Source organism: Caloenas nicobarica, chromosome 1 (genome assembly GCF_036013445.1).
Source record: "Caloenas nicobarica isolate bCalNic1 chromosome 1, bCalNic1.hap1, whole genome shotgun sequence".
NCBI lineage: Eukaryota > Metazoa > Chordata > Aves > Columbiformes > Columbidae > Caloenas > Caloenas nicobarica.
The window spans coordinates 119,891,795-119,914,462 of record NC_088245.1 but is presented as its reverse complement, the minus strand read 5'-3'; positions in this window follow the sequence as shown (position 1 = coordinate 119,914,462).

Below are 22,668 nucleotides of genomic sequence, written 5' to 3'. Positions count from 1 at the left end.
AAAGAGAAAGAAGCATTGAACTGTAAATGAAAAGAAATTTTTTTTTAAAAAAAAGGAAGAAAGAAATCAGGAGGGATAAGAGGTACTATATGGTCTCTGACGACCTGCTGTGTAAGGTGTTGATCCATGCTTGGGAGCAGTGAGCCAATCCTGGCCTTTCTGATGTAAATGAGAAAATTAGCCTCCCACATATTTTAACTAAATTAGTTAGCACAAAAAAGCCCTCAAATCAGGATGCCATCTGTCTATCTACCAAATAACATTGTGGGTTCAAAAACTGAACAGAGAGAACTCTGCATCGTAATTCTGGGAATGGACAGTTCAAAGTAACCATTGAGATCCACCACTTTGATAAACAAACCTACCTGAGATATACTAAAGCAGGTGTCAAAACCGACTTTAACCTGGTGTGTACAGGCTCCTTCATGGGAGTTTTGTGAAAGAACATGTCATTTCTACAAACCATAGGCAGTGTTGGAGGAGAGCTTTTGTCACATTTCTGTGGCCAACGTCCTTGCACAAGGTAAAATGAAAAAAGTAATTGTCTGAAGTTAATCAAACATATAACTCAGAGCGGAGTCAGTCCTAAAAGCCTGAATTTCAACATCCAATACATTGCAAAAGGTTTCGGTTGCAACTGCAAATCTCAGTGCCAATTTAGAAACACAGATCCAAGCCTATTTTTCTTAGTTCTTCTGGGTTCTCCAAACAGTCCATGATATCTGCATTGCCAGAATTCACTCTCTTTTTTTTGTGAGCACCAAAGCAACACTGGAAAATGCTTATTGTTCCTGAGATGAGGTGGCAACCAGCCTGTGGAGAAAAGAACACACTGGTTGTAAGCAGCAAGGCAGGGAAAGATGTGTTTCATTTATTTTCTAGACCCCATCAGTTTTGCAGTGACCCAGAGAGGGGAAGAAACCCTTGAACTGGGCCAGAGAAATGAAGAAAATCTGGTTCAAGATGTGGCCATTGAAACATCTCTTTATGATAGCACTTGTGATGCATTCCAGCTTACCATGCCCCAGGCAATCAAAAAGCTCAAATCCTGATCTAGATCCTGACTTTCTAAAAAGGTAAACATATAAACCAAGGAGACTTATTAAATGGAACTTACAGGAAGAGTAAAATGGGTAAAATGTTTGCAAACAGCAGTGTGCAATTTAAAGACACAATATGAAAGACTCAGAGTAAATATTTGCCATCAAACAAAAAGTATGAAAAGGATGTCCTCCGGCATGCATAGAGATCCAGAATAACTAAATGGCAAAGTAAAGGAAGCTACTAGAAGAAAAAAGATCTATTTCAAAACCAAATAAATAAAACAAAAACCAAACCAAACCAAACAAAAATCTGACCACAGGAAAAGTAAAATCATAAAGAGGTAAACAAATAACTTCTTTTAAGATAGGAGATGAAGGTCAGCAATCACAAGGAAAAGGAGAGGATTTTTGTTGTTCATCATCCTCATAAATGATCAGGAAATCTTGGTGAATAATGAGGTGATGAATACACTGATGACTCAGAATTATTTTTCATATTTTTCAAAAGTGCAGGTAACCGAACAGTCGCAGAATTATCTTACGAAACTATGTGATAAATGGCAAATGAAAAGCAGAGTGGGTAAGTGCAAAGCACACGGAGAAAGATTAACCCAATTATATATAAAAAAAGATGGGCTACAAATTAGCTATTGTCACTTTGCATCACTGTGGATATGCTATTTGAATATTCGAAGTGTCAAAAAGGCAAATCGAGTTTTCATAGTTGTTAGGAAAGGGACTGAGTACAAAGCAGCAAACATAATTTTGAGACTGTTGCAATCCCTGCTGCTCTCATGCCTGTATCACTTTGTGATGTTCTGGTTGCCCCAAGTTAAAAAGGAGAAAGTAGCATTAGAAGAGATGCTTAGAAAAGCCCTCTGGTTCGTGGGAGCAATGAGTTATGAAAAAGGTTTTTTGAAGAGTGCAAGAATCTTAGAAACTAAGTTGTCACAGGACAGACATGGAAGTTTTCTCCTGGATAAATAACAGGGTAACAAGCAGAGGGCAGGAGCCAGTGGGTGGTTTTTCCTGAAGGGAGAGGTCACAAGGAGGCTCCTGCAGAGAGTTATGCTGGGACCTTTGCAGCTCAACAAACTCACAAACCATCTGGACGAGGAGGCAAGAGGGTAACATTTGTTGACGACACAATATTTCTGTGGTAGTTAAGATATGGGCCAATTGCTGGGACGGATTGTGCAAAACTGAATGACTTCAGAATAAGATGACAGGTGATGCTTAACATCTGTAAATATGAAGCAATGCATTCCTGGGAAAGGAGCAATTCTACCTTTTCAAACAAAATGATGGGCCCTGAGCTGATCATGATCACTCGGGTGCATGTGAGTGCAATGTAAGTATGACACGAGCATATGGAGGATAACAGACAGTTTTATGAAAACACCAGCTCAGTGCTTAGCAACCGTGAGAAAAGCAAATTGCAGGTTAACGATTATTAGGCAAGGGATAGAGAATCACACAGATTCACGCTGTTGTGCCATCTTACAAGCCCACAGTACCTCCACTTTCTCATGCCGTGTTCTCAACCTTCAGCCTGTAAAATGTCTTGTGACAGGGACAGTGGTGTGGGACATCATGAGCACCAGGAATGAGCACGTATGCTAAGTTTCTCCAGGCTGCGAGCTCCACACAGGTCACAGGAGGCAGAACTTATTGTCTCATCTGATATAAAAGTCTGAGTGGTGGGTCAGAAGCACGTGAAGGAAGAAGGTTCTTCACTGAGTATGTGGGCATGATGCAGTGGAGCTCCCTTCTGCAGGATGTTGAGGATGCTAAAACTTCACACAGGTCTGAAAAGCAGTTGGATGAAATAATTGAAGAAAAATTATTTGGGGCTATTAAACACCTAAACTGTTCATCTGTCTCAGGAAATATCTAATCTGTAAATCACTGGAGGTTGGAAGAGTATTCTGTGAAAGTATTACTGCCCGTGGTTGGCTGGACTTTTAACTAATGTTATTCATCATTTCTCAGAATACAGCAACCAGAAGGCATTTAATAAAATGATGAGGCAGGAGTTGTAAATGAGAAGAATACAGTGTATGACTGTATTCTCTCTACTCCTTCTTGAAGTTTTCGTGTAAGCATCTGTAACTGGCCATGCAAATCATGGGGAACTGGACTAGGGATGGATTTAGCTTAGCCTGCTGATCCTATAATTTTATCATGGCATGTTTCGATTTTCACCATTTTTAAGAGTATCTTTTCAAACTCTCCTGAAATGATGAGTTTAATCATCTGGCGAAAGTTTCAAGCTCAAAACCAAGATAATTTAATCTAGTTTTAATACTGAATCTGGCAAAAATGTCCCAGTTTGGAGAATGGAAAATTCTGTGATGGAGGGGAGAGGTTTCACAGATGCTTCTGAAACTCACCAAAACCCGAAGCAAATCCATCCCCATGGATTGCTTGTAATTACCAGAGGACAGGTTATTTCAGAGAAGTTCTGCCCTAACCGTTTCAAAAGCGAATAGCAAAAAGATGCTGCCTAAACTGCTGTTTCCAAATAACGGCAAGGACTGGAGAAGGCTCAGAGGGAGGTACACTGTGGCAGGGTCTGTAAAAATATTAGAAGGCAGAAAGTGACCTAGACCAGCTCAGCTCAGCTGCTAGCAAAAATTACCTACAGTGGTGGCAGGGTGGAGTCAAGACCATTGCTGCTTTTATCAAGTTTCAATTATTGCTCTTTTTACTGATCACAGTGAGTGGAGGAAATACTGGCCAGGAAGTGTTTCTTCTGTACCAATTAATTGTGGTTAAAAATAGAGGGAGAAATATTAAGTTCTAATATTAGCAAGAGCCTATGAGGATTAATGGGAGAGCTACTTCAGGGGAAAACCATCTATACAGTTAAATTCTTCAGATGAGTTAACTAAATAATTAAAGAAAAATGTAGAAAGAAGTAGGAATTTCAAAAGAAAAAGGAGGTTAGCTATAAAATTCCTTCAAAACACTCTTTTAAGGGATTTTAAATAGAGTGACTATATGAAGTGAACTGTAAATTTCTAGTAAGAATCAGAAAAGGAAAAAATATTTTCCTCCTCTCGAAACTATAAGATCTTAACAAGAACTTTTTTTTTTCTGTGTTTTTCATAATATGTTACTGCAGGTGAAAGCATTGCAGAAGCCACAAAGGTATTTAGCTCAGGCCTAGACAAGTGTGTCGCTGTCTCCAGGTGGGATGAAGGATGCCTTGTAGGTGAAATGGCACCTGAGGCTGCCCTTGCTGCATCTTCTTTCTTCGTTTAACCTGACAAAGGTGATGCACCAGACTGGGCTATAGCTGAGATGCAAGAACTGGACCAAATGTACCCAGCAGGATGAAAACATTGCTTGTTAGAGTTGTCTGGGATATTTTTTCAACATAAAGTTTCTTCAGGATGAGTAGATTGAAATAGATGCCTGTGAGGACTGCATTGGCAAAACACAGCTGTGACAGTTTTTCCCAATCTGAAGGTGTCTGGGGATGGGACAGACAACAAGCGAGAGAGGTCTCTGCCAGCTCAACAAAAAGTCATTTGCCACAGTTCCTGGAAGGAAAAATCCATCAGGCTTTATTAAAAAAACAAACAAACAAACGGAAAAACAAAAATCACAGTTGGTTCATGAATTCACTAACTCTGGAACAACCAGCAGCTGGGAGTATACTAGAAGTGAATGGTTGCCCTCTTGTTGTGACCATGGAGACTGGTGTCCAAGGCCGAAGGAAGCACAGCTTTGCTCTTTCACACTTGTTGAGAAGGTGGCACCAGCTCAGTCTTTTCCCCTTTCATATAACACCTTCCCTCAGATCTGTGAGGCGAAGTGAGAGCTAAAGCCAGAAAAACCCTTAATAGTGAGAACATATGGCCTTTTGTGTGCAAATAGGAAAGCAATCAAATTTTTATGATAAAATATGTTGTTCACATTTTCTGTATATGTCACACAGACAATGCAGTAACCCAAGAGGGCTCTCATGTTGGATCACTGGATTAAATCTCTCATTTGTAGCACAATAAAGTAAATTGTCAAACATATTTCTGTCCATAGTAGCAAAACAGAAATGGCTTCATGCCCATAAATACAGGGAGGAAATGTTAATATTGCACTAAATCAAGCAGCTTCCCTCTTTGTCATATTTTGCTTTTCAGAAGTGAGACCTGAATTCTCAGTGTCTCTCTGCTAATGGAAAAACTCTGAAACCTAATTAAAAAGTCTTTATTCGATGGGCTGTGGAGAATTTATAGTCGTGAAACTGTCTGTGTCAGACAAATATGTTATTGATAGTCCAGTGGGAGCAAATGCTGAAGAGACTACAAATAAGAATAGAGAGATGAAAAGGAATTGGGCAGTACACTGGGTGCTGTTTTGGACAGCTGGGTGCTGGTGTGCGGGGAGGCCGAGGAAGGGAGAGGGTTGGGGGTGTGCTGGTGTCAGCACTCTGCGGGAGAGGTTTTGATGCGAGAACTGGAGATGTCCTGCGGGCTTCTACCTTTTCTCAAGGAAGGGGCTGCATCTGTGGTTTTGGCTAACCAAAAGGGCAGCAAACCATTCCACCAGGCATAAGTGTCTGGTAACGTTAAAGAAATCTTGACCCTGGGTTTCCTGTAGCATAGTCTCAGACATCTGTGCTTACAGAATTGATTTAAGAAAAAAGAAAAAAGAAATTGAAAGTTACAGCAAATAAACAATTCAGACTGGGTCTCAAGGGGAGTGACCCCAAGAAAAAAGAGTCTTGGGCTTTTAAACCCCCTCAATCTATGCACCTCCTCTTCACATGTCCTTCATGCACTGACCACACGCCTCTCAGTCCAATGGTAATTCTGGGTCTGGGGCTTCTTTTTTTCTTATTGGATTCTCTTTTCTCCATCTTCCAGGCAGCCTTTTACTGTTCTTATCTTGATGGTTTGCAGCCTCTGATGACAGTGTTGTCTCTTTGTCTCCTGGTACCAGTCTTCATGGTTCCCCCACCACCATCAACAAGCAACCAGGTTAAGATAAGTTCACAGCTTGCGGCCTGGAATCCCAGCAGGCTTGGCCACTCACACTAAGTTTGGCTACTCTTGCTAGAACAGGTTATTCAAACAAAAGAATACAGCTAAGACAATAGAATACAATTTAAAAGTTAGTTTGATTTAACTTATTCTGCAACAGGTAACATCACAGATCTCTCCTGAAGGGTGAAGGCAAATACTGAACCACAGCACCAGACCATCCTGGACACTCTGGTACCTGCAGTGACACTTGGCCACCCTGGCGGTCACCAGCAAGTGGCGTTTTTTGAGAGCATACACCACAGCCTGGCTCAGCTCCAGCTCTGTCGGAGGCTTTTGGGTAGTTCAGGGGCTGCTGCTACCCTGAGGCTGCCCCACATGGTAGGGGACTCTGGGGGTGACCTGCGCCCTGGGCTGAAGGAGGACAAGGCTGCTGGGATGGGCTGTGTGCACAGCCCTGGCCATCCCCAACAATTTTTCCTTTTGGTCCCCAGGAGCTGTGGTATCTGCATTATAGCCCTTAGCTGCACTTTGTTCATAGATAAAGGCATATTAACCACATCTAGGATAGACAAGGAGTGCTAGTGAAATTCAGTGACCTGTTGTAACAGCCATCGAGGCTTCTGGGTGGCCTTCTTCAGCAACATCGCCTGCACAACCGCATGTGTGCAGACGGCAGGCTTTGCCATTGATGAACTTCATGCAAACCTGGCGGACTTCAGGCTGGGTCCATGGCATTTCTCATTTCATCAGCCAGAGATTGAAGACAGCTTTTTTCCCAAAGTGAAACCAGTTTTCCCAAAGCAGGAACAGGCTCTTGCCCAGCCGTTACAGGCATGTTCACGCCAGGCAGGCAATGGAAAGCAGGCCAGCCCTCTTACCAGTCCTGCCCCACTGAAAACACTTCCTTGGTGGCAAATGTCCCCCTCCCACACCCTTAGAGACCCGCTGTGTCGCATCCTGAGCTGGTTACCGGTGCACAGCATGGGTGCACAGCACTTTGCAATGGCAGAACCCATTGCTGATAGCAAGGTTTAGTTACATATAAACTGAGCTATGAGTTTCTGGTTGCTGGAACCCACTGTTACTGTGTTCTCCAAATCTTGTTTCTGGGTTTTAGTCTTGGGCTGGCTGGACTTTGTTTGGAAAGGTTCAAAACCTCTTACTTCATCTCCTTGATAACAAAGGAGGGCTTTAGAAATGTGGAGAACATGAGGCCCCTATAAGAAAGGGCCTGATTTCTGAGCAACAAGCCAGGTGGCCTTACCTTCCTGCCAAATGTCCTTCTTATTAGGCAATAGGATCAACCACTTTCACCTAATGCGCATTTAATTGTTTGCATTAAGGAGGCCCACCTGCAAGGGAAGAAACTGAGAGGGGAACTATGTGAGTCAGAATGAACAGTCAGAATGAAGCCTCAAAAGTAGGGAACCCCATCCAGGTGCCCTCACCTGAAGAGGTTTGCATTTTTCCCCTCATTCTCTCCTCTAGCCTGGACTGGAGGCAAATTCCTGGCTCAGTCCCTTTGCCCCCCTAAAATACTTTTACTTAGTGAAATTACATTAGTAGTAAGAAAAAGTTCAGCTAATAATTTAATTCAAATTATTTGTTACCACCTATACAGTCCCTGATGTTTGTGTTGGGATCTATTCAGAATAACTATTATGTAGTAAGTGCTTTGTTTGCCATTCCTAAGTGTAGCTTTATACAAACTTTGATTAGATCATTCCCTGCCCAGTTTTGGGAGCCAACACGCTGGTCAGAAATTTTCAGTCAGAGGTTTTCTTCCCGTGCTGTAACTGAACTTGACTGCTGTAATTGTGTGATGTAACAAAATGATTGCTATTTTAAGTGTGAGTTTTGGTGTTACATTAATCTCAGAGATTTTCTGTGTTCAAACCAAAAAATCCCTATTGTTGATCCTTGGGAAATGCAGACCTGGAGATGGTGTGAAGCAGTGACCCTGGTGAGATACCTTCAGCTAAAATGTTCCTGAAAATAGTAGATTCCCAGCAGACTTCAAGTGGCAGATGCCATCAGGACAGCTGGGAGGTCCTGCAGAGGGAAAGCTCGACAGTGACGCTTTCTCCTTTTCTGAAAGAGCCTTCCTGGCCACAGAGGGAGCAGGGAAGGTGAGCTTTACTGACTTTAGGTGGCTCCAGGATCAGTGCTTCAGCTCAGCACAGACATTTGGTTCCCATTCACATCAAATGGATCATCCTGGTGCCAGCACGACTTTCTGCTACTGGTTTGTCGTCACTCACTTCATCATTTAACAGAAAAAAAGAAAACAAGTTTATATGTGTTCTTGAAGAGACAATTTCTCTGTTGTGGTCATAGCAAAATGGATGGATGAGGACAGGATTAGGACAAATGACTTTATGTGCTCCATCTGTCATCTTTCTCTTCCTCTATGATACAGAAATATGAGGCATCTCTCTGTAGGACCGATGGGGAGAAAATAAACCCTTAAATACCCTTTATTTCTTTCTCTTTTATTTATTTTCTCTCTTTCTCTTCTTGGTTAACTAAAAATGGCTCTGGGCATATAGACCTCAATAAAGCAGATGTGCTTTAAATCCTGTGCTTTGTTACACCAACATTTGGCCATTCCTGTCCTGAACTCATTGCTCTCCCATGACACAATGGGAAGGAGGAAAATAGTTTTCTCTTAGTATTCTTTTACCTTTTCTGACATTTAAAAAAAAATGTATACATGCTTTAGTGGATATTTGCTTTAACAGCTTCATGTTCCCGGTTGCACTACAGGTCACCTTTCAGAGTACAGGTCACCTTTCAGAGTACATGTCACCTGAAGCTCAGTGTGGGCCAGTGATGGTTTCATAGGGCTTGATGTGACTGCACCTTACAACTGGGGAAAAAAAAACATCGCAGCAGAAGGCTTATGCGAGCATTGCTGCCTTTTTCCTGCTTGGGCTGGTGGCTTTTAATCTGATGCGTCCTAGACTAGTATCCAGAGAAATGCGACAGCAGACCCAGACTTAGAGGGTCAGTCATCTTTCCACCTGACTTCACAAACCAGGAGGTGACAGGAGTATACCAAGCCTCTCCATTTACGCCGAGTCAGTGCTCATTCCTGAAGAGACAAGGTTGCACATACTGGATCAGCCCTCTGTCCTGAGCTTTAGGTACCATCCTCTTCCCTGAGGTCTTCCCTAGTCCAGTTTGCTCGGAGGACATAGGCAGCAAGCTCCCTCTGCAAGAAAGATGCAGAAGGAAAGTGGATTTCAGTAGATCCTTTGCCTCACCCCCTTTCCATTCAGTTAAACTCAGAAGATGTCTTTCCTTCCTGGTCCTCCATAACAAGCCTCCTGGGCCTAAAGTTAGCAAAAGTGTTTTTGAGATCTTGCACAAGTTGTAGGGTAGGGTGAATTGTCATAGAATCGTTTAAGTTGGAAAAGACCTTTAAGATCATCAAGTCCAACTGTTTTTCAGAGTTGGAGTCATGAGAGCAGACCCTCTCTGAAATTCAAGGCCCTTGCAGGAGATGGGGAGAGATGAGGTCACAGTGTTTACATTTGGCAGGTTTAACCCTGCACATAGAACACAGCTCTGCTGGCCATGCCTTTGTCTGCACCAACACCTTGCAAGAGAGCACAGCCAGGGCCGCAGGCTCCTGATGCCTGAGGCTGATCATTTGCATCTTGTGCTGCCTGAGCCTTTTTTCCCCACTTCCCATGAAAACACAAGTGTCCACAGGTAAAGCAGCAGAAGTTCAGATTTAGCCGAGTCACAGGACAGAAGCTGCAGCAGCCATGGCTGGACCCTCCCTGCCTGTCCCTCCCTGTCCCTGCCTGTCCCTGCTTGTCGCTGCCTGTCCCTCCCTGCCCGCAGCCCTGGACCCGGGCCCTTCCATGCCCAGGAGAGCTGTTGCAGCTCCCCAGGGCTGCTCCTCCCCTGCCAGCCCTCAGGGTTGTGTGGGAAGGGCTGATAATTGCAAACCTCATATTTCCTTCCTGCTTTTTCTTCTTCAGCGATATTGGGACGGGAAACATGAAAGGACTAATTGCCAGAGTCAGAGGTCTGTATTTTTTCTTTCTAAATTGAGCACATTTGCTAGGAAGCATGGATCACCCAAAGAACCGTGTCCTGCTTTGTGAGTGAGCTTTGCACTCCCTCTTCTGGCACACGGACCAGGTGTGCAGGAGGAGAAAGAGGAAGGACAGTGGTGGTTGTCCCTTGCAGAAGGGCTGCTAGCTGCTTGCAGGTGCTGGCAATGGGGACCCTGCCTGCCCAGCTCTCCCCAGCCATCCTCACCCAACTGTAGGGGCTTCAGCTCCTCTATGCAAAGGAAACCACTTGCCTCTCTTTTGACAGGAGCCTCCTGCCCCAGCTGCCTAGGTGCAGATCCCAGTGAGAGGATCTCCTTAAGCAGAAACCCTGCTCTGTGGGTTATGTTGGGGAAAAGACCCTGATGGTGCTTGCTTGTGGATTTGCGCATGTCAGGGCCCCTGCGAGCTTTGCATCAGGGCTCGATTTGGTTGTCTGTACCTCTAGTGCCAGCTGCACTACCCTATGGTGTCTGTGACTCTCCTGAATGCTGGTCAGTATCACATAGGACCTGGGGGGTTTGCTACAGGGTCACCCAACACCCAGATGTGAGTGCCAAATCACAGAATCACAGAATGGTTGGGGTTGGCAGGGACCTCTGGAGATCATCTAGTCCAACCACCTGCTAAAGCAGGTTCACCCAGAGCAGATCACACAGGAATGTGTCCAGGAGGGTTCTGAAAGTCTCCAGAGAAGGAGACTCCACAACCTCTCTGGGCAGCCTGTTCCAGTGCTCTGGCACCCTCAATGTAAAGAAGTTTCTCCTCATGTTTAGACAGAACCTCCTGTGCTTCAGTCTGTGCCTGTTGCTCCTCATCCTATCATTGGGCACCACTGAAAAGAGTCTGATCCCATCCTCTTCACGCCCACCCTTGAGATATTTATAAGCATAAATAAGATCCCCTCTCAGTCTTCTCCAGGCTGAACAGACTCAGCCTCTCTTCCCTGTCGTGTTTCCTGAGCACAGGCAACACAACACTGTTTGTTTAAGCAGGTCCTGTAATCCATGCAGTAGGGGTCCCAAAGGGTCAGCCTCCTGTTTCCCCCCTGCCCTCCCTCCACCACCAGCTGAGCACACCAGTACCTGAGCCACCCCACAGCACTCCAGCTTGCTGCAAGAGAAAGAAATTGATTGCTTCTAGTTATTTCATGTACTTAACGGCCTCAAGATAGAATTGTTTCCCTTTGGCTTGGTCCGGTGTGTGGATAACCCTGAGCTCCTCCCAGCACTTGTTCTTGCTCCCCAGCTGTGCTTGCTCAGAGCAGGAGATCTCTGCTATCGGCATGCAGTGGCATTTGATTCCCCGCTATTCCCAAGTACCTCCTCCCATGCCGCAGACCTGGTAGATCAAGCACCAAGGTGGCACCACACCACAGCCTGTCTCCTTGGCAGGACATGAAAGGTTGCATGTCACCGGGCTCTGGCGTCAGCAGAGACGGGGGGGAGGAACGGCCTCTCCTTGGCCCCCCATTCACGTCAGGGCCATACCTGCCCTTGCTGCTGTGCACATTGGCAGGCAGCCAGGCACATACCTATATACCATATACTGCTTTCCTTCAACCCGTGGTGTTGTGGAATTGATCAGAGAGTGACAGAGCTGCAGGTGAGGTGATGTTTAGTCGACCCTGGGGTCCATTCTGCAAGGTCCAGCATGGGTCTTAAAGTGCAGATGCACCAGTGCTGAGCCCTCACCATAGCACAGGTCTGGGAGAAAGCCAAGAACAGAAAGGTCTGCCATTAAAAACTGAGGAGAACTGGTAATGCTTCTGATGATTACTCACCACCTGGAGACAGGCCTGAAGCACCAAGGCACGTCTGGGATGGTTGGGTCAAAGCAGCACATCTGTTTGTAAGCACTGTGATGACTCTGTGGTGCCTAGAAACCTGCAGTTTTCTCATTCTTTTGGGAATCACATTAGTTGTAGCCTATCTAAGGGAAATGATAAGGTAAACAATATGTGTGTGTACATATATATGCCACAGAAACATGCATACACAGACAAACATACATTTATATAAAAGTATATAAAAACAGAGAGATACATATATTTTTTTTTCCTGACTAATAAATGCAGCCACTTCAAGGTTGTATTTGATATTTGACTTGCCTGGTCAAATGTCAAAAATAGCTGTGAACTCAGGTTGTATTGCCTTCTGCTATAAATAGGCCCAGCGCAGGTCAATCCTTTAAGCAAAGGGCAACTTAATGAATGAGGTTATGGCCTTGGCCTGCTATCAGGAGCAGAATATGCTAATCTTCACAGTTTCTCTCTCTTCACATTAGTCCCCAGCACCTCTCTGTGTGTATGACCATAACGCTGCTGTGCAGACTGATGTGCCTCTAAAGTGACACTGGGCTGCTCTGCTTCCCTGTGGAAACAGCCTTGCTGACAGGGGTGGCAAGTTGTAAATATCAGGCATTAAAAACTGGTGAGGTGTAAACATGAAGCAGGGTATGACTGAGCTGTAACACGAGAGCGATGCCACTGAAACTGTGGGTGATGTGTCAGGGTGACACAGAAAGCAGTCTGTGTGAAAAGCGAAGGAGGCTCTTGCGCACCCGCAAGGACAGGTTTGGTCAGTGCGGTGCCTGCCTTCAGCCCTGTCCGAAGGGGCTTTTCCCCATCATCTGTGGGAAATGCTCTGCTGCAGCCGTCTCACTGCGGACACCCCAGGGACCAGAGGTTGAGCCAGAGCCACCTGTGCCATCCAGAGTCTGGATCCTGACAGCTTGTTGCACCTTGTCTGGGCGCTAACACTCTAGCTCCTTTTTTCAGATTTTGTAGGGTACTGTCCATACACGTTGTACTGCAACCACCTGAGAGACTCTCTGACTGACCCTGTGTCTCTTACATTCCTCTGCCAGGGGAGATGAAGGCACCTGCATAAAGAGTATTTCTGAGCACTGTACAGCAAAGATTATACAGGATAATGCCATAGAAACATTTAAATAAATCTTACGTATATTATTAAAACTAGATTAACTAAACATTTAGAAAATCTCCTTTACTTCTGAATATTGTCTTATTTTGGAGTACATTTAACTTCGAGAATGAACATTGATTAGACCACTTGTAACGTAAACCTTTAGGGATGTTCACAATGCCACTTTATTTTTCCTAATGTCACATACGTAACAGAGTGAGGGACACCCATACACAATCTGAAAGCAGCTACTTAGCTTTACTCCCTGAGTCTCCGTTGGCAGAATGGGGGTGCTCCATTTGAGCTGCTGAATAGTTTAAATCCAAAATTAAATCTGCTTTTCGCCAACTCGAGAAAGAAAATAAATCTGCAGTAATTCCTGATCAGCTTCAGAAAAACATTAGTTTTGAGCTGCTCAAAAAGCATCACTGCAGGGAAAGCAAACTTGACTGTGACTGCACTACCACAGCTAAGAGAAACACAAATCATTGGTGTCCTGATCTCTCCCCTCCCTTCTTCTGACAGGAACACACTGAGAGTATCTTAATTCGCTGTGTCCACCATGTTTTTTGTGATCCCAGACCTAATTAGGTTTTATCTCTGCACATAGCCTGACAACTATGAGGATAATCAGCTAATATTTAGTATTTTTGGTAATGAAGCAAGCCCCCTATGAAAGGTGTTATTTAGCAGCACTCCTAAAAGGCGCAGGCTAATCTAGATGTCTTGATTTTATACCCAGTACAACTGCTGGATGCTGATATGGAAACTCCTGGGCTTACTCCCTGGGGTGCTGCTGAGCCCCACAGCCAGCGAGGTGGTGAGGAGCCAGAGCAACATCTTCTGCACAGCTGTCTTCCACCTGCAGACTTTAGGTAGGATGTGTGTCCACAGAAAAAAAAAAAAACCCAAACAACCACTTCTGAGGCTTGTATTTTATATCAATTGTGTTTGTCCAAATAGTCCAGTTTACATTTGCTTGAGGAGGAGCTTTTTGGCTGTTTTATGCTTTTTTAGTCACTCTTTATTAACATGTTGTTGGCACATTTAATGTTCTATAAACAAGTGGGTTGCTAATCTTTGGCAAAGATACCCCGTTCGGTGTCAGGTCTGTGTGGCAGAGAGGTTTGACCATCCAATTGGTCATTCACACCAGTGCTAGCCCAGCTCTCGTTTATCAGTAAGTGTGTGTTCTACCAGTTGCTAAATAGTTATCTTTAACATGATGAATCACCAAGTCAATGCTTTTATGTGTGTATACAGCAGTATCTTTTATATACTCCTTAAATTATGCACGTGATGGGGAGCCTTCAAATAACGCTCAGTTCAGGGGCAAAATGAACAGGGGCTGCAAGTGCTGGGAAAAAAAAGCAAGAATGGGGTTTTCTTTTTTAGCGAGGCACATAGGCACAGAGTCAAATGCAAATGGGTTTGCAGAGGGGCTTATTATTACCCTTCCTTTCTTTTAACAGTGTCTGGTAGATATGTGCTTACAGGTATATGACGGGTGCTTGCTGGGGGCCTGGTTTTTATGTCCTTGCTGGATAGTATACACAGGTTATCTGTAGCACTGGGGAAAACTGGGGTTATGGGTCAAGTGGAGCTGCACTTCTGCCCTTTGTGCTGCAAAAATATAATCGGCAAAACAGTCTGGAAAAAGTCAGTTTCCCCTATATGTCTGTGGTTCCTGTTGCTTCTCAGGAACTTCTACAGGGCCCAGGGAAAGGTGTTTAAAACATTCGGCTCATCGCAGTTGCGGATGCTGTCCATAGGGACTTACAAAGTCTCAGTCAACATCGCAGAGCTGGTGATGTCGGTGTGGTAAAAGGGGTGACCCAGCTGCCTGCTGCCCGGCGTAGGTGGAGGGGTTACCCCAGGGAGGCACAAACGGGGTGCAGGCAGCCCTCAGGGACAGGCAGCCCCTGGGAGCAGGCAGCCGCCCCAGGGCTGCTGCAGGCCTGGTGTGGGTGGTGTGGGCACTGGCCTTCTCCTGGGACAGCCCTGCTCTGCCGTAGCCTTCACACTTCAGTGTGTGTGTGCGATTTATGGAATTCTAGTGAGTGACAAATCCCCAGTGACATGCAGGTCGCCATAAGGACGGGTGTCACAGTGATGTCCCTGGTGCCCCACAACAGGATGCTGGCAGTGCTCAGGGAGCTGCTGGGAACAGCAGTCGCCACTCTTCTCTCCAGCTCAGCCATGTTTCAGGCAGGGGTGAGCAGCTTCAGGTCCCAGAGAAATCAGCAGTCAGCATTTGCTTGCTGTGCCATGGCAATGTGAAAGGGAATTAATTCATCATCTGGAGCAGCGTTTCTGAATCTCCTGTCTCAGTCTGTTAGTGATCAGAGGGGGATCTGCACAGCAGCTGACAAAAAAAAAAAGAAAAAAAATCTTTATAAATAGGAACATGTGCCCATGCATACAGGTGAGTGAACAGAGAAAGGAAACTAGCATCTCTACTTGTAAATTTTAAAAAATCATTTTGGCTGCATGTTGCAAGATGTTCCCTAGCTTTGTTTAAAATGACTCTCTGGCCCTCAGATTCAGAAAGGTGGGAAATGCTGATCCCAGCGTAGCACACGCACAGTATATCTGGCATTACACAGCAGGCAGGGCTGCCAGCAAAAAAGACCTTGCGTTTGGCAATGTGTAAATTGAGATGCTCCCAATTTGCTCTGCCTGCCCCTGTCAGCGAGTGCAATGGCTCTGAGCCCCTTTGACGGAAGCAGGGGCTCCACCACGGGTGTCCTTACAGCCACCTGAGGCAGTGAGATGTGCTCTGCCTCTGCAGCCACTGGCCTGGGCTTGATTTTCTCTGTGGAGTCCAATCTCCACCAAACACACCCTTTCGGGGTGCTCCTGGGCTGGCGGTACCTGTAAAATAGGGGGAGCGGCAAGGTCCCAGATAGATGTTGGAAATGAACCACAACCATAAAGCTCTTTAACTTTTCCAAGTGTTTGTTAGTGGTGGTGGCTTGCTGGCTTATTTCAAGCCTGTCTTTTTGAGGCTTCGTTCTTTTCTCCACCACACTCAAGAAGACAAACCCCTGAAGGCTCGATTGCCCAAGGCCAAAGGATAAGGTGGCCAGCAGAGCTGTGGGTGTCCTAGGAAGGAGGAGTGCAGGGTGCCCAGACATTGTGGTCACCACAGGGGACTGCGTGTGGCTCCCCTGCCCTGGAGTGGGTGACCCGGCTCTGCCAGGCTTGGCACCTGCGTGGGGACAGCAACAGAGGCTTCATCCCAGTGGGCTGAGGAGTTGAGAAGGAGGAGAGGCTGCTACCTTTGGGAGGGAATGAAGGCTTGAAGCTATCCCATGCCTTGGGGATACCTGTGGGGTTTCACCTGTTTTTTGCCCTCCTCCTGCCTGGCTTCCAGATCCCCTGATGGCTCCTGAACCTGTTGAATATTTTACAGAATCACAGAATCACAGAATGTTAGGGATTGGAAGGGACCTCGAAAGATCATCTAGTCCAATCCCCCTGCCAGAGCAGGAACCCCTAGGTGAGGTTACACAGGAAGGCGTCCAGGCGGGTTTTGAATGTCTCCAGAGAAGGAGAATCCACAACCCCCCTGGGCAGCCTGTTCCAGTGTTCTGTCACCCTCACTGAGAAGAGGTTTCTTCTCACATTTAAGTGGAACCTCTTGTGTTCCAGCTTGAACCCATTACCCCTTGTCTTACTGTTGGTTGTCACCGAGAAGAGCCTGGCTCCATCCTCGTGACACCCACCCTTTATATATTTATAAACATTAATGAGGTCACCCCTCAGTCTCCTCTTCTCCAAGCTAAAGAGACCCAGCTCCCTCAGCCTTTCCTCATAAGGGAGATGCTCCACTCCCTTCATCATCTTTGTGGCCCTGCGCTGGACTCTCTCCAGCAGTTCCCTGTCCTTCTTGAACTGAGGGGCCCAGAACTGGACACAATATTCCAGATGAGGTCTCACCAGGGCGGAGTAGAGGGGAAGGAGAACCTCTCTGGACCTACTAACCACCCCCCTTCTAATACACCCCAGGATGCCATTGGCATTCTTGGCCACAAGGGCACAGTGCTGGCTCATGGTCATCCTGCTGTCCACCAGGACCCCCAGGTCCCTTTCCCCTACACTGCTCTCTAATAGGTCATTCCCCAACCTGTACTGGAACCTGGGGTTGTTCCTGCCCAGATGCAAGACTCTACATTTCCCCTTGTTATATTTCATTAAATTTTTCCCCGCCCAACTCTCTAGCCTGTCCAGATCTCGCTGGATGGCAGCACAGCCCTCTGGCGTGTCAGCCACTCCTCCCAGCTTGGTGTCATCAGCAAACTTGCTGATAGTACACTCAATTCCCTCATCCAAGTCATTCATGAATATATTGAACAGTATTGGTCCCAGAACTGACCCTTGAGGCACTCCACTAGATACAGGCCTCCAACCAGACTCCGCCCCATTGACCACAACTCTCTGGCTTCTCTCCTTCAGCCAGTTTGCAGTCCACCTCACTACCCGATCACCCAGTCCACACTTCCTCAGTTTTGCCGTGAGGATGCTGTGGGAGACGGTGTCAAATGCTTTGCTGAAGCATTTGTAGACCACATCCACTGCTCTGCCATCGTCAATCCACCTTGTTACGTCTTCATAAAAGGCTATGAGGTTGGTCAAACATGACTTCCCCTTGGTGAAGCCATGTTGACTGTCCCTGATGACCCTCTTATCCTTGATATGTCTTAAGATGGCACCAAGGATAAGGTGTTCCATCACTTTCCCAGGGATGGAGGTGAGGCTGACCGGTCTATAGTTGCCCGGGTCCTCCTTCTTGCCCTTTTTGAAGACCGGAGTGACATTTGCTTTCCTCCAGTCCTCAGGCACCTCTCCTGTTTCCCAAGACTTAGCAAAGATGATGGAGAGCGGTCCAGCAATGACTTCAGCCAGCTCCCTCAGCACCCGTGGGTGCATCCCATCTGGACCCATGGATTTATGGATGTCCAGATTGCTTAACTGGTCCCTAACCCAGTCCTCATCAACTGAGGCAAACTCCTCCATTGCCCTGCCTTCCTCTGGGGCCTCAGGGGTACGGGGCTCCTCAGGACAGCCTCCGGCAGAGTAGACAGAGACAAAGAAGGCATTCAGTAATTCTGCCTTCTCTGTATCTTCTGTCACCAGGGCACCCACCCCGTTCATCAGTGGGCCTACATTGCCTCTGGTGTTAGTTTTATCTGCCATGTATTTGAAGAACCTCTTCCTGTTGTCCTTGACCCCTCTCGCCAGGTTTAACTCTAAGGAGGCCTTCGCTTTCCTAGTTGCCTCCCTACATCCTCTGACAACAGCCTTATATTCTTCCCAAGTGGCCAGCCCCTCCTTCCATGATTTGTAAACTCTACTCTTCCACTTGAGTTTGCCCAGCAGTTCCCTGTTTAACCACGCAGGTCTCCTGGCTCCCTTCCTTGACTTCCTGCGCGTCGGGATGCACTGATCTTGAGCTTGGTAGAAGCAGTCCCTGAATGTTAACCAACTATCTTGGGCGCCTTTACCTTCAAGCAGCCTTGCCTACGGGATTCCCTCCAGCAACTGTTTGAAAAGGCCAAAGTCGGCCCTGCTGAAGTCCAGGGTTGCAATTCTGCTCGGTATTCTGCTCCCACCACAGGAGATTCTGAACTCCACCATCTCAGATTAAATAAATTTGAGAGAGAAACTGGAAGATAAACTATTGGAATAGCCATACCAACTTCTGACAAGTTTTGTGCAAATTTGCAGCTGGGAGGAAGAAAGAGATCTGAATGACTGTCCCCATTGAAGGAAAAAACAGGGAGGTTTCAGGCTTTGGTTTGGCATCAGCAGATCAGTAGTTGTACTGACCAGCTGGCTGCTGCTTGTCCTGCCTCCTGCCCAGCTACATCCCATGGGCAGGGGACACGAGGGGCAACCAGGGGAGGGAATGTGTGTATTTAGAGATACAGAGGAGTGGAGAAAGCAAAGGGCTTGTGAGGCAAGAAAGAAGTCTTGAGAGGTGGAGAGGATCTAGGGGTATTGCAGAGGAGGTGCTATAAAAAGCAGGGATTATGGTGGTGTGGCTGGAGGTGGGGACGCAGTGCCATGGCAGGACAGGGACTGCAGGCTCCCGCTGACACGGCCCTGCCTTACTCCTCCTACAGGGAGAAGCAAGAAGAGGAGGTGAAGGAAACCTTAAATAGAATCATAGAATAATAGAATAGTTTGGGTTGGAAGGGACCTCCAAAGATCATCCAGTTCACCCCCTCACCCTAAACAGGTGACTGTCTTTCCCTTCACTCTCACTGCAGCCTCAGCTCAATGAAGTAATTTCTTTCTGGAGAAGCTTAACTTGCGTTTTCCTACCTGCTTTAAGGGTTTATTAAAATTAAGGTATCTAAAGGGCATCTGAACATGGCAAGTATATAGCACTGGGTACCTCTACAGAAGTATTTGTATGTGACAGCTATATTTTTCCCCTGAAGTGTGTAAATTATGATGCCATCCTAGTCCTAGTAAAAGTGCTAGTAAAAAAAAAGTTTGCTAAATTTCTAAATAAACTTTTTTCTTTCTGCCATTGGTGAGTGACACAAAATCATTTGCAGTGAAGCTTTTCTTTTTCACTGCTATTATCCAATTATAGCTTCAGTCTAGCCAGGTAGCTGGAGATGTGGATAATACACTGCTCCACAGATCTTTCTGGATCAAAACCAGCTTTGCAGTTATATCTTACTGCTATTCTGCTGTAATTCTTTAATATATTAAATATATCAAATATATCACTTTTAAATACATCAAAGCATGAGAAAGCCTGAGGCCATGATTTCCAGGGCATCCCGTACTGCGAGGAGCCAGCAACATCAGCACACAGCACAGCCACACAGTTCGGGGAGCCACGATCAGCACTGACCAGAGACCTGGACAGGCTGGTGGATGCTCTGACCATTCTCTGCGTGCCTGGGAGTCCCCTCTTCTGCTGGGACAGCTGCGTCTCCCCAGTAACCTTTCCTCAAATAGCCAAGAGTGCGATGGGAACCATAATGGTGTTCTCCTTGCCAACTTCTGGCAGTTGAGGCATGAACTGTTTAGGCAGTTAGTTTTGTGATTTGTTTTTTTTTTTTTTTTAATGGAGGATGTAGGCAAAATTTTGAGGTATGCTGCCATCTGCTGTGGGCTCAATATTATCATAAGCATTTCAAATTCATTTCTAATAGAGGTAATGCTGCTGAGAATAAGGGTGCTCAAATAAATGATACATGTCAGTCACACTAGTTGTAAGAAGAGGATCTAACACTCCCATTTGACTGTCTATGCAAAACACACTTCAAAAAGTGGGAAATCTTTAGAAACGAGTTATAATTTACTAGTAATTTGATTTTAAAGTACAAATTATTTCCTACCTCAAGCACTTCATGCTGTGGTACTTCAAGACAGTCTTACTCTTCACTCTCCCCTTCTAATTTTTTACTCCCTCACTGCCATCCCTCTCTCATTTGAAAGCTTCAGGGGGACCATATTTATTTTAAGATCACATGTCAGAGAAGAAGGCCGCATTCCCACTGCTGCTCTTGGGAGACACTTTAATTTAAATCAACAAGAATTAAGCAAGTGCTTTCTCGGGAAAGCCGCAGGCAGTCACCCAGCCACCAGAGCCCCACCAGCCTGCCCGCACCAGGCTCTGCAGGGAACGGTCTTTGAAAAGTGGGTGCACAGGGTAGCACCCCACTTGCTGCAGCTTATTTGCATTTATTTAGTCCTCTGCTACAGGACTGAAGCAGTTGCTTTGGCCTTCTAAGGCTGCATTTTACCAAGCTTGTTTTCACCATGCGACCATACCCAGCCCTGGCTATGGGGACACACAGATGTTCGCTGGTAATCTCAGAGCAGAGTTAATGTGGATACCCGAGGTGAGGCCAGGCTCCTCACTCAGCTACCAGTTATGTGCCTGCATTTACCTTGTGTAAATGCACTCTAGCATTAGGAAATACAGGATCATTAATTTTTTTGCTTTTGCCCATTGCTCTTTGAACATTCATATTGCTCCGACTTGCAGCTACCAAAGTGCTCTTCAGAAAAAAAAAAAAAAAGTTACAGAGTCAGTTTTCTTTTGATTGGGGAAAATTGATCTGAGCATTTTGTGCCATCCACAAGGCTACATTTTTACCTCTCTCCTGCCGAACTTTGAAGCAAGCTGTTCAAAGTCCTTCCCAGCTAATCAGTCTAGATGTTGGGGTCACAACCTGCTCTCCTCTACTGGGGCTGGAGTTCCACCAGCAAGAAAATGTGTGACAGAAGCAACAAATCAAACTCAGAAGCCTCTGTTTGAGTAAAATACAAAAAAAACCCCACCACAACCAGAGATTAAAGGCAATGATCTAGTGTGCTCTTTCAATTCAGATAAGCAAGACTTCCTTGTACCTTCCCTAAAGTTAAACAGCTGAAGTAAGCTCACTTCTTACTGTGCTTTATGTAATCTCAGGCTCCTGCCACCCACACGAGTGATACTGCTTCTCACAGGGCTATTTTCTGAAGAAAAGAAATTTGATCTGCATAACCTAAAATAGTACTACACTCACAGAGATATTGGAGAGTGTGTGCCTTTCAGGGATCAAACTAGGTTTGTCACCACACCACCAAGATTTACAGTGCAGCATTTATAATGTAAGATTTCAACCTGCTTTCCTTGGATGTTGAAGACCCTCAGAAGATTGGATGAGCCAGATCTATTTTTTTTTTAATTTAATGTGCAGGTTTTGTATTCACACTTGCAAACTTACACAAGTCTTGACAGTGAGACAGCCTCTATGAGCAGAGCTGTGTGGCACCTCTGCCTCTGCGCAGTGATTGCTTCCTGGTGAAGGATGTGTTAGCTTGTCAAAAGCATGTCACCTTCCAGAAAGGACTGCTTTCTCAGACACCAAACTTAGGCATTTGTTTTTATGCTTATCTCTGTGTCTTTACAGAAATTGCCTTTTTATTTGTATATCTCAAGTGAAAAAAAATAATTTCAGATTGGCCAATGGAGAGTTTATCTATGTGATCTTTTTCACAGTATTTGGGAAAACTGCAGTTTGAATACATGTTACATCTGGTTCATCTAAACTTATCAGCTTTGTCTCAGTTTCTGGACTTAAACATCATAATGACAGGAATGGCTGATGAATGGCAAAGGAGGGTTTTTTCATATGCTGGACATTTCTTGTGAAATTATACGCTGGATTCATTTTCTGAGTCTATTACGTGTTATGTGAGTTTGCTCCACAGGCTATGCATGCAAGCGGGTATTATTTCTAAGGGATACTACAGCTGTAATGCAATCCTGTGTCAAACCAACCCTTTTAACCAGTGATCTGAGTCCACAAGTTAGAAACTGCTTCATCGACCTCTTTAATAATGTAGCAGATATACACTCCTCTAGAATAAAGATCTCAAATACTTCCAAGATGTTTACCATGAAACTCCTAATCAGGATTACCTAAACTACAGCTGCCTTTAGTCCCACCTGGTTTAGCAAGCCTCTGTACATGCACATTCAGTATAGCTAATTATTTTCGTCGAATAGAGAGAATAAAATCCAAGGAAAAGGAAAGGCTTGGTAACCTGTCATATAACCTCTTTGAAAAGTAATTTTACTGTTTACCAGTTCATTCCAGCTGTAATGCTGACTACCAGT